Here is a 10,309-nt window from a genome sequence, read left to right as displayed (position 1 = left end):
ATGTTAGAATGAGGAAATGCACATAGCAATGCAGTAGGCTATAATCAGGGAAAAAGTGACCTGAGGAGAAGTTGGAGAAAGGTTTACTTGTGGTAAATGATGATACTGAAAGAGAACAGACATATGTATACTAATTAAACAGTTTAGTTTTGAGTCCTTGAGTGCTGGAATTTTCTGAATAATGGAGATATGTTGTCTTCCTCACTCTTGTATTTATAGTTTATGCAAATAAACTGTGTGTTTGTAAATCAACATTTCTTACCAGTTCAACATGATGTCCTTATCTCTTGGAGGGAAACTTGAACTGGAAGAGAAAAGTCATAATTATAATTGCTAGAGACAACAGTAGTTAATTTTAATGCTCCTTTTCTATGATAGATGCTACTCTGTTATATACATTAAATAATTGTCTCCTCACAACAACCCTAGGCATCTGTGTTACAGATGAGGAGACGGAAGCATAGAAAGGTTAAAACTAGCCCAGGGACGCCAAGTTCATGCAAGCACTAGATGTCCAGAGGAAGCACTAGATGTCTCCTCTGTTTGGAAATATCTTTCCCAAGATGTATGTTCTGGTCTCAGCTTAAGTGTTAATGCTCAGGTGGTCTTCTGTGAACCCTGCCTGAAATAGCTGCCTCGTCTGCCACTATCCATCATTGTATTTACATTCTCTACACAACATTTCCAGTAACAAAAATTTGTTTTTATTTGCTTATGTGATTTTCTTTGTTAATATTATATACCTGCTTTATTTATTGCCATAAAATATGGGACATTTCATTTCTTGTTTCCTTTCTGTATCCACAATAGGTACTTAATAGGCACTCAACAAATATTTGTTGAATGAAAGAATGAATGTCAAATTGGTCAGTTGGCTTGGGTACAGCAATTGTAGTGTCTTGCTCCTATGATAATCTTTCTTAGTAGCCACAATTGGCAAGAAAGGCAAAGGACACCAAATGGAACTCAGAATAGGTAGACAGGGGGATCAAGAAGGATTATTCCTCTCTGGATTGTGTGCCAAAGTATGAATACTTCATTGTCTAATCAGCACAGTAGGTGCAATGGTCAATATGGTTACACTAGAATTATCTTTTCACTGGAATCAAGAGAAGGCAAGACACACTTCCATATTGAGATTAGTAAGTGGGAAGTTGGCACAAGATATATTTCTGAATGAGCAATATTTTTCCAGCGTATTTAAAATACAGAAATGGATCACCAGAGACACTGTCTAGTGTCTCACAACCAGGAGCATAAATGCTGGTGTCAGACAGCCCTGCCAGCACTGTGCTTTAGCGAGTGTGTGAGCTTGGGCAGGTTACCTAATCTTCCTAATTACATCCTTGTAAATTGGCAGCAGACAGCATGTTTGCTAAGCCTTCATGGTTGTTTTCATAGGCCTCTCTTATGTGATAAACTGTGAGGGTTTTTATAATATACAACAGACATTTCAGGAAAGGTTGATGTTCAGATATAATTCAGTAAAAGACACTGTCAAAGGGGGTAAAAAAGAGTTAGATACAAGCCACAGAAATTTGAACTTGCAGTGTCACTCAAAGAGCATTTCAAATGGGAAAAAAAGTGAAAAAACAATGCTTTCATGTCTTCCCATTTCCCATCACTTTACCAGAGGAACGTGAAGTCTCATAAAACTGCAAATGGAAAATAATATATCCTGTCAAGCTTGGTTAGGTATTGGGCAGTTAAATGTCAGCTCAAAATATTTATCTTAGAGCATTTCCTAGTGATTTATTCCTTGCAAAAATGCTACGTGTAAGTATAGTAAAAAAACAAAAAGCAAAAAGCCCTTTGGTATGTTGTCTCTTGTCATAAATACATCTTCTCTCTCATTTAGCACCATTATACCTTCCCTTTCATTCCTGTTTCTCACTTTCTTTTATGTCTGAGTCTTCTAGGTTTTATCTCTAACATCCCTACACTTGGTAATTGGATGTATATGTCTGAGTATTAATATATACTGAAGATTGTGCTATATTTTGAAATATCATGAAAAAAATATGGCTCATGATTGTCACTTAAGACACCCAAAATGTAGGTCAAGCTTCATGAAGCACATGCAAAACAGAAGAACAAAGAGGGGAGTGACAGTCTAGTGGAGATTGATAATCCCCTTTTGCTGAAGAGCAGCATAGCATTTCGGATTGTAGGCACTGGCTTCAGCAGGCCCAGAGCTTATCACCTAAGCCTGTTGCTTATGCATGAGCTCTGGAGAGTCTGTTAACTTTCTGACTCTTAGTGCCCTTACGTGTGTAATAGAGTAGATGTTAATACAGTTACATTAGTGGATGACATAAATGAAGCACTTAGTTTGGTATCTGATTCTCATAGCTGCTCAATAACTAATATCAATTGTTATTAGTTTAAATCCGTGTCACTTCAAAACTTCTGGAATCAGTAATAATTTGTGTGTGTGTGTGTGCACGTGTGGTTTAAATTCTGCTTGTGTGTTCATGCCACCTATGTGTACAGGAGAAATAATTGCCTGTGCTGACTACTGAATCTAGAGTCCCATTCAGGCCCCCATGCCCATTTTGGCCTTTGTCTCGATTCTACCATGGATGGGTTTTGCTGCTGTGGAAAAGAGGGCTGCTATTTATGTGTGTGGCACTCCCTGGATTTGCACAGTCTACCACACTCATTTACGTGCATGGAAGCCCCCTTAAGTGTGCACTTTCCGGATGGCAGCTGGGCTTCTCTCAGGGAGCAAAGACACATTGTGTTTCTTCAACTACACAAGAAAGCAGCCAGAAATATTCATGTTCAGTGGGCTGTACCTGAAGTTTATGCCATGTGTAATAGATATTCCTTAGGCAGAAAATACTTTATAGAGCTCATATTTTTCATTTTGGCATATGAAAACATGACATGTTAATATGTCATATATAAATTATATGTTATACCATATATTATATGATATAATGCCTATGTTTTTTTATATTGGCAGAAAAAATAGTCATATAGAATAAAGAAATATATTAGTAGGTGACAGCAGATGAAGTACTAAGGTGTATTATGAAAAGCACATTTCTATTTAAATGAAAATATGTGATCTCGTAATGAAATTCAAAAGGACATAAATTCTTTCACTTCTTTGGTCGAAGGATCACTGTAAAATGATCTTTACAAATTGGCATGAGTAGATCAGTTACATACAATTTTGCACTTCTAAATTTGAAGCTCTCATAGAGGCTCCTTCAACTTTTGTCTGTAAATCTCTCAAGGGTAGAATCTGTGTCTCCTTTTAAGGGGTGATAATAAATATGTTTATTATTAATATAATTAATTGCTGACATGATTAATGATATTCAATAAATAGTTGAGTTAATGAATTTTTCAAAAATGGTTATTTAATAATTGTGTCTGGTATATTTTTAAAATAATATTTGTTCAAAAACTGTATGTCCTTCATTGATTTTACTGAACAATTAATTATATATCACTTATGATATGTTGGGTAATATTCTAATTCTCTCACATGTATTAACTGGTTTAATTCTTATGATAACCAGAAAGTAGAAAGTTGGTGCTTTTATTAACTTATTTAACAGAGGAAGAAACTGGGGGACAGAGGCTCTAAATTATTTGTCTAAATTCTCATGACTGTAAGCAGCAAGCTGGAATTCACACCCAGGCAGCCCAACTCCAGACTCAGTGCCCTTCTAGCAACTCAGCTGCCTCCTGTGTATGCCAGCTAAGAAGGACCACCCTGAAGACACTTAAAAAGTACTCCTTAAAAAGTACAGTCTAATTTAAGGTAATTAAGGTAATTTCTTATTCATTGGTTCTCATAAGCCAGTCACATAATTCCTTCTTGGGAGGTATTTAAGGATGAAAAAGACTTAACATTTTTTTCTGCCTGTATTTGGGTCATGCCAAATATGTCTATGTACAGTACAGTTCCAGAGGACAAATCATCACATTTCATTTCATTTTTGTTGCATAAATGAGTCCTGTCTCTCTTACAGAGTTTTGGGTGGTGGAGGGAGTGAAAACTGCTAGGAAACATTTGTATAGAAGCTTCAAGGGGATGGATAAGGTAGGAGAGAAAAAATAATGCTCATTTTTATGAATACTAAGGTGCCTGAAATGATTTTCTGATTAAACTAACGGTGCATGCTGTCGACTCGTGTGTTCAAAAAAGGTTGCTTTGGTAGCAAGCAACAACCATGGTTTTCATAGTCATCTTCAAATGAGACAAGATATAAATATTCTTAATATTTTTAAAATACTAAGTTATCTCACAGAAAGTTGCTTTATCTTCACAGCACTTTACCAGGATTATCAAAGAAATCATGAGTATTTGGTGAAGTTTTTCTTTGCTTACTTGGTGGGAGAACTCCTTTACTTTTAGTAAGTGATATCATAATCACTGATATGTCTTTGCAAATACATGCTTTTTAAATGATTTTCTCTATTCTATTTTTAAAAATTATTTTAAACTTCTTATTGTAATACTTTCTCTATTCACGCACGTAACATTTTTTATTTAGGAAAGAGGCATGAATGCCGCTTTTGTCCTTTCGCTTTTTATAAAAATAACATTTTTATGTCTTTTTTTTTTTTGCTGAATTCGTGGGTGAAGTTTTCTCTCCGTGACAATAATGTGCTCCACTGCTTTAGAATTCCATGACATCTAAGAAATATCATGTATTTATAGTAGTTTCAGTAATAATGATACCGCACATGTAAGTGCTATCTTCAGTGAGTCAGGTACTGCAGAGAGCACCCTGCGTGTGCTATATAAAACAATCTTCAAAGGTCACTCTTGTTATCCTATTTTATAGACAGAGAAACAAACCTCAGAAGTAACTTATGCAAGGTTTTGAAGATTGTTAAGTTACAAAGCCAAAGGTTTATCTCAGCCTCCCCTTCAGTAGACATCTCCATTTCACACCTTAACATTTGGCAATATTTTTACACTTTGTCTTTTTTCTTTTCCGTAAAGTGTTTTGAGAGATAGGAAGTGCATTGACTAATAAAGAAACTGAGGTTCTGTGAAGTTCAGTGATTTCCTCAAGTGAGCAATGCTAGAGAGGTAGTTAAAAACCTGTGTGCTAGTAACCATTGACCTTTCTCCTTAAAGACAGAAGTGAGAAGTTTGAATTATAATTGTCCTTACGTGCCATGCCATGCATTCTCTCTCTCTCTCTCTTTTTTTTTTTAGATGAAGTCTCGCTCTGTCGCCCAGGCTGGAGTGCAGTGGCGCGGTCTCGGCTCACTGCAAGCTCCGCCATCCAGCTTCACACCATTCTCCCGCCTCAGCCTCCACACCATTCTCCTGCCTCAGCCTCACGAGTAGCTGGGACTACAGGCGCCCGCCACCATGCCCGGCTAATTTTTTTTTGTATTTTTTTAGTAGAAACGGGGTTTCACCGTGTTAGCCAAGATGGTCTCGATCTACTGACCTCGTGATCCGCCCGCCTTGGCCTCCCAAAGTGCTGGGATTATGCGTTCTCTCTTCATATCACAGTAAGTATTTTCAAAACCCATTCATCCATTCATTGAATACTATTTTCATATAAAATGCCATGAACTATGGCAGTCACTAGACTTATAATGAATCACAAAGCCTTGTTTCAAAGGGTGCATATTCTAGTAGGCATGAAAAGTATACAAACAGCTATAAATAAAGGGTTTTGTGTTGGAGGTGTACACAGAGCACTGTGAACACAACGTGTGCACTTCACTTTGATTGAGTCAACTCTGTACTACATAGTTACACTAATTTTATCTTATTCTGTAGTGTGCCAGCTAAGGAAGTAACAATCTGCAGAAAAAGATAACAACTGTCATTACATATGCACCTAACAAAAGAACTCCAAAATGCATGAAGGAAAATTTGACAAAAATGAAGGGAGAAATAAACAATTAAAAAATGAATAGTTGGAGAGTTCAGTATCCCACTTTAAATAATGAATCAAATTATAGCAAGATAAAGGAGAAATTAAAGATTTAAACAATATTGTTTAAAACCAACTAAACTTACTAACTTACTGTTTAAAACCAACTAAACTTAATAGACATCTAGAGAACCCTCCACCAAATAATCCCAGAATATGCATTCTTATCAAGTGCACATGGAACATTCTTCAGGGTAGGCCATATTATATTTAGGTTATAAAATAAATCTCTGTAAGCTTAAAATGATAAAAATAATGTTAACTATCTTCTCCAACTACAAATAAATATAATAGGAAATCAATAACAGCAAAAAATGGGAAACTCACAAATATGTGGAAATTAAAAGTATACTCTAAGCAACCAATGGTCCAGAGAGGAAATCAAAAGGGAAATTAGAAAATACTTTGAGATAAGTAAAAATGAAGACACACATATCAAGCCATACCAAAACTTATGTGGTCCTGCTAAGGCAGTGCTTAAAGAAAAAAAATTATACTTAAATGCCTAATTAAGAAAGGAGAAAAACTTAAATCAACAACCTAACTTTTTAGCTAAAACCCTGAACAAATAAGAGAGAACTAAATCTAAAACCAAATAAAGAGAAGTATAAATATTAAAGTGGAAATTAATGAAATGGAGAACAGAATAAATAGCTGAGAAAAATCAATGAAAACAAAGTGAACTTTTTGAAAAGATCAATGAAATTTACAAATTTTTAGCTGCATGAACCGAAAACAAAGGAGGGAAGTTTAAAATTACTAGGATCAGAAATAAAACAGAATACATTACTGCTAACCTTACGTAAATAAAAACAGTTATAAAGGAATACTGTGATTAATTGTGTGAGTCAAGAAGAGATAGACAATATGAACAGATGTATAACAAATAAAGAGATTGAGTTAGTAATTAGAAAAAAAGAAACTACCCATATAGGCTTTTCATAGGAAAGCCCATTTCTGGACAGTTTCATCAGTGAATTCCATGCCAAATGATTAAGCAAGAAGTAGCACCAATCTACCAACTCCTTCTCCTGAAAAAAAGAGGAAGAGAACACTTCCTAACTCATTCTGAGGCCAGTACTACCATGAGACAAAAACTCTCACAAGATACAAACACTATAGAGTATATATTTTTTATAAATATGGATGCAAAAGTCCACAATAGAATACAATTGACTCTTGAATAATGTAAGGGCTAGGGGTGCTGATTCACTGTGCTGTTGAAAATTCACATATAACATTTGACACCTCCAAAACCTAACCACTAGTAGCCTATTGTTAATCAGAAGCTTACAAATAACAGTCAATTAACACATATTTTGTATGTTACATGTATTATATACCGTATTTCTTACAATGAAGTAAGTGAGATAAAGGAAAATGTCATTAAGAACTCATAAGGAAGAGAGAATACACTTACAGTATTCTACTGTATTTATCAATAGTGTAAGTTTACATAGTCTGTTTACTAGACAAGTTGTCTGTCTGAAATGGCAGGTAGTTACAGCTACAGACTTTGATCTACAGTACACATCAAACAGTTCAACTTTTTATTTGAATACCATGACTTTTCTCTCCTTCTTGGAAGCACTTCCAGTATCACTAGTGACACTTTGTATGGGTCCCATGATGTTAAGGTTTATACTACTGCACTAAACATGATGAAAAATACTGGACAACCAGGAAAGATCACTTTTTACTTTGATGTGCAATTTCCTAGAAAAAATGAACTACTCACACAGAGATGATTAGAGTCGCAAGGTGTTTTAAGCAAATGCAACACTTGAGCTTACCACGATATCAACAGGAAGTGGCTACGGAATGATTACAGTGGTACAGTATGTTCATTGTATGCAGTAATGATTTAATACTGCATATTTACATTTGTTTACATCTCTCTTGACTGTGAATGGCATTATGTCTGATCTGTAAGCATTCGTGTGCAAAAGTCTTAATAAATTGTTAACATTTTATAATAGATTTGTGTATTTTATAGTAGTAAATCATAAAATAGGCTAATAGCTACATATATTTTATGCATTCGTGACATATCTAAATTTTTTTTTTTTGAAATTTCTAGGCTACATGGTTCGAGAGCAGGTTTTTGTAAATAGTCACAAATTTCCAAAAATGTCCAATGTATTTATTGAAACAAATCTGTGTATAAAAAATCTTAGAAAAATCTTATTCTAATTTCTAACATCTGAAAATTAATGCAATACACAATAGAATAACAAACAAAAATCACTTGACTTCTTTAATTGCAGAAAAAAGATTTGACAAAATCTAACACAATTTTATGACAAAAATATTGAACAAATTAGGAATAGAAGGAAACATCTTCAACCTGATAAAGGGTATCTATGAAAATCCTGCTGCTAACATTATACTTAATGATGAAAGATGGAATATTTTTCTTCTAAGTTTAAAATGACAAAGATGTTCATTCTAGCCACTTTTATTCAACATTTTATTATGTTTGTTTCTCCAGAGAATTAGGCAAGAAAAAGAAAGAAATTTTTCTATATTGGAAATAATTAAAATTATCTCTATTTTCAGATGACCATGACCTTGGATATGGAGTCCACTCAAAAATAATCTGAACTAATAAACATATTCTGCAAGGTTGAAGAATACAAGGTCAATCAAAATAATTAATATTTCTATGTGATACAATAAACAATCTTAAAATTAAGAAAACAATTTCATTTACAGTAGAATAACAAAAAAATACTTAAAGTTTAATCATGAGATATAAATTGGTACCCTGAAAACTACAAAACATTCCTGAACAATATTAAAGGTCTAAATAAATGGAAAATCATCTTGTGTTTATGGATCAGAAGACTTAACAATTTGAAGATGGCAATACTTCCCAAATTGACACACAGATTTAATGCAATACCTGTCAGAAAACTAGCTGACTTTTGTGGAAATTGAAAACTGATTGTAAAATAAATGGAATTGCAGGAGATATGGAATCACCAAGGAATACTGAAATAGAAGAACCAAGTAGGAGAATGTGCAATTCTCAGTCTCATATCTCATTACAAAACCAAACCAAACAAGGCATTGGCACAAAAATAGACATACAGATCAATGGAACAGAACTGAGACCCCAGAAATAAAACCAAGTGGTCAGCTGACTTTTTGCAAGCTTGCCAAGACCATTGAATGGGGAAAAATATTTTTTAAATATACATTGCAGAGATAATTGGATATAAACATCCAAAAGAATGAATTTGGATGCTTATCTTTCACCATATGCAAAAATAACTGAAAATGAATTCAAGGCTATAACTATTAACTCAGGAAAAAAAGTGAGCTACATTTTCATGATCCTAGGTTTGGCAAAATACTCTTAAATATAACTCCAAAAAGAACCCACCAAAACACCTAGATAAATTGAACTTCATCAAAATTAAACATTTTGGGAATCAAAGGGCATCATTAATAAAATGAATAGACTTACTACAGATTGTGAGAAAATGCTTGCGTATCATATATCTGGTAAGCAAATTGTTTCTAGCATAATATATAAAAAAACTCTTACAACTCAACAAGAAGAAGACAAATAACACAAACTAAAAATTGGCAAAGGATCTGAATAGATCTTTCTCCCAGCAAGATCTACAAATAGCTGATAATCACATGAAGAGGTGCCTGGCATCATTAGTCATCAGGAAAATGCAAATCAAAAACCACAGCTAGGTACTACATCATACCCACTAGGATGGCCAGAACCAAAATGACAGATAATAGGTATCAGGAAGGATATGGAGAAATTGGAACCCTTATACACTGTTGGCGGAATTTGAAATGATACATCCACCTTGTAAAACAGTTTGGACATTCCTCAAAGGATTAAACATAGAGTTACCATATGATCCAAAAACCCTACTCTTTGATACATACATAAGAAAAATGGAAACATATATTCACACAAAAGCTGAAACATGAATGTTTATAGCAGCATTATTTATACAGCCAAAAGATAGAAATGACCTAATTCCTGCCTGCGGTTGATGCTGATTAAAAAAATGTCCTAAATGTCCCCAATTGCAGTGATGGTTGCATGATTCATGAATATACCAAAATCAATTGACTTGTTAACTTACTAGTATGTGAGTCATATTTTAATGAACTGTTAAGAAAATTTAAAAACATAATGAGTAGGAGAGACCTTCATGTTAAGAAGATGAGAGGCTGCCAGGTGCGGTGGCTCACACCTGTAATCCCAGCACTTTGGGAGGCTGAGAGGAGCAGATTGCCTGAGCTCAGGAGTTTGAGAACAGCCTGTGCAACATGGTAAAACCCTGTCTCTACTAAAATACAAAAAATGAGCCAGGCATGATGGTGAGTACCTGTAATCCCAGCTACTCAAG

At 34.5% G+C, this 10,309-nt stretch overlaps 1 long non-coding RNA gene across 1 annotated transcript; it reads left to right on the top strand.

The window, feature by feature from the left end:
- Positions 1-5,381: 5,381 nt before the first annotated feature.
- LOC134737165 (uncharacterized) lies at positions 5,382-9,236 on the top strand. Its single transcript, XR_010121811.1, has 3 exons — positions 5,382-5,493; positions 8,484-8,564; positions 8,895-9,236. It is a non-coding gene; the product is annotated as an uncharacterized lncRNA (long non-coding RNA).
- The last annotated feature ends 1,073 nt before the right edge of the window (positions 9,237-10,309 follow it).

The sequence above is a fragment of the Symphalangus syndactylus genome, chromosome 7, assembly GCF_028878055.3.
Source record: "Symphalangus syndactylus isolate Jambi chromosome 7, NHGRI_mSymSyn1-v2.1_pri, whole genome shotgun sequence".
Lineage (NCBI taxonomy): Eukaryota > Metazoa > Chordata > Mammalia > Primates > Hylobatidae > Symphalangus > Symphalangus syndactylus.
The sequence above is the reverse complement of the archived record's forward strand: the minus strand, read 5'-3'. Positions and strand labels throughout refer to the sequence as shown.